The sequence below is a fragment of the Octopus bimaculoides genome, chromosome 25, assembly GCF_001194135.2.
Source record: "Octopus bimaculoides isolate UCB-OBI-ISO-001 chromosome 25, ASM119413v2, whole genome shotgun sequence".
In the NCBI taxonomy this organism is placed as follows: Eukaryota; Metazoa; Mollusca; class Cephalopoda; order Octopoda; family Octopodidae; genus Octopus; species Octopus bimaculoides.
Window position 1 is genome coordinate 1,257,361 of NC_069005.1, and position 2,813 is coordinate 1,260,173.

At 40.2% G+C, this 2,813-nt stretch overlaps 1 protein-coding gene across 2 annotated transcripts in view; it reads right to left on the reverse strand.

Moving 5' to 3' along the window:
* Positions 1 to 2,813, reverse strand: part of LOC106876054 (solute carrier family 45 member 3) — a 42,685-nt gene that overhangs the window by 7,329 nt on the left and 32,543 nt on the right. The gene's annotated exons all lie outside the window — the stretch shown is intronic.

Below are 2,813 nucleotides of genomic sequence, written 5' to 3' on the forward strand. Positions count from 1 at the left end.
GGGGGGGTAAGAGTGACACAGGTAAATGCAATTAGCATATTCCTACCTGTGAAATAGACACATGAGGCAACTGACCTATTATGCAATAGAGTAATGGTGTACGTGTGTATGATAAAATAATAAAGCTTAAATTGGTCATAGGCACAATATTAGTGTGAGTTATTTCTGAATACACATTCGGAAGTTGTAGAACAATGGAAGAACTTGTTTTTATGAAGTTCTTCCGCAGGCTACAGTCATAACTAATAATTGATTTTATTATCACAGCTGTACAATTTCATATTGAATGACCGTATATCTTCAGTGGAGGACATGGTTGGTGTTAGGTACGATGAAAGAAGTGAGGAGAGATCACAATTTGTGGGATCCTCTAATACAAATGACCTGACTATCTGTAACTTGACCCTTAGGAAGGCGATGAGCCACTTAGGAAGGCAGTGAGCCACTTGACCAGACTGAAAGCTGATCAAGTGGCTCACCGCCTTCCTGAGGGTCAAGTTACAGGTAGTCAGGTCATTTGTATCAGAGGATCCCACAAAAATATCAAATAACTAGAAGAGAAGTTAGACATCAGATATACATAGGAAAGAGAGAGGCAGAAAGAGAGTAGTTTGTACATGTTCTGTGAGGTGGGAGGGGGGGGGTCAGAGGTGTGAGATGTTCTGGAGAAGTAGGCAGAGGTGGATGAGATGTTGTTGGAAAGGATTCCATACAGAATGATAACAATGGACTTGAACAGTGAAACAGGAAGAAAGATACATGGAAATGATACTTTGAGAAGCTATTAAATGTGGAGAATATGAGAGAGAGAGAGAGAGAGAGAGAGGGAGAGAGAGAGAGACTCTACAATAACAGAGGGGGAGCAGCAATTTGAACTGATGGTAGCATAGTAGATAGAGCAACTAAGGATATGAAGGTAGAAAAAGCAGGTGGGTCTTTGGAGATGGTTGCTGGGGTACTTAAATTTCTGGCTAAGTAGGATATAGGATAGTTGCCGATGCATAGTCAAAAGAAGGCATCCTTCCCAGTGATTGGTAATGCAGTATCATTGTAAATTACTAAAAGAGTAAAAGAGATTCATTAGAGAGAAAGAAAGGGAACAGAGTCATTATATTATAGTTGGACCAAATTATGAAACTTACAGAAAGAATTATTGAAAAATTGATTAGGAACAAGAAGATTGAGATACAGTTTGGCTGGGCACCAAAGGAGACGACTGCAAGAGAAGTATTTGACTAGAAGCAAGCCTCAATGCTTGGCTTTTGTTAACGTCACTTGGTGGTCTGGTAGTTTCTAAGGAAGCTGGGTCCAGATGAATGCCTTGTAAGGATCATAAAAGCCAGTACAGGGATGCAGTTGACAGAAGAAGAGCCAGCAATGAGAACAGTGAACTTAGAATTTAGGTAGGGGCTGATGCAAAAGTATCTCGGGCAATAAAGAACCTCATTGATGCTGTAAACTTTCAGCAAAACAATGCAATATACTAGGCAGGTGAAGAAAACAACAAGTATGTATGTTTACCTAGAAAGTTCTAAACCTGAAAACACTCCACAACCAGGATTTACAAGATGTGGAAGGATTGCAATTCCAGAGTCACAGTTCCTACATGGCCTCGAGGGAAATATAAGTAGCAAAACAACTTTTCATGTATCCATTACAAATATAGCAAAAAATGTGCACAAACACAATGTTCTATTCAACCTTGTTGCCAGGTGGAAAATTTGGTATATTTTTAATTCCATGCTACACATGTTTTATTACAAGATAGGAACTACAAGGTATGTATACACACACACATGTGTGTGTGTGTGTGTGTGTAGAAAATTTATGGAATCTCCTCTCCATAATTCTTCAGACGAGGTGGTGAGAAAGGACCATTGGATGCTGAGGAAATGAGAAGGGACCAGGGGAAGTTGTGGCAATTGGCTGTTCTTGAGAAGATGTGCCAAGCTAAGGTAAAACCATTGCCGTCCATAGAGACTTGCCCTTTACAGGTGCCAGTGCCACGTTCAATGCACTCGTGCTACTGCTGCGTAAATGCACCCGTGCCGGTGGGACGTCAGGAGTATTCGGCTCTCTCTGTAAAAGGGGTTGGCATTAGGGAGGGCATCCGATTGTAGAAATTATGTCAAAACAGACGGCTGGAGTCTGGACAGCCCCTTGCTAGCCAGCTCAATGTCAGACTGTCCGATCCATGCCAACATGGAAAGTGGATGTTAAATGACGATGATGATGTGTGTGTATTTAATATTCACACACACACACACACGCATAGCCATATCTACATATATATACACACACACACACACGTGTGAGTGTGTGTGTCATTTTTGATGCCATTCCTCATTTATTACAACTGGTGACCTCATTACCTCCATTGTGTGTGTGTGTGTGCGTTACATATAATTAATTACTCATCGAGAGTCACAACAACAGCCTACAACCTGACTGTAGCAACACAAACCATTAATGAAACGCTTACCGAGGAGTCAGTTGGACTGTGTAACATGTTGCCCACACACACACACACACACACCATTTTAACATGATAACCACATGCACGTGCATGCACCCACACAGGACAGCTATTGTGGTTTGAATTGATCAAACCTACAAAACAGAATAACTAAACCCTTTATAAACCCTCGGCCAAGTTTTAAAGAAGGAATTACATTTCTTTAGGCCCTAAAATTCTAGGCTAGCATATCTTATAATAAATATTAGTAAAACATATACTTGAATCTAACACACTTAAAATACAAAGACATATAATTACTGGGATGACCCAATATATATATATATATATATATATA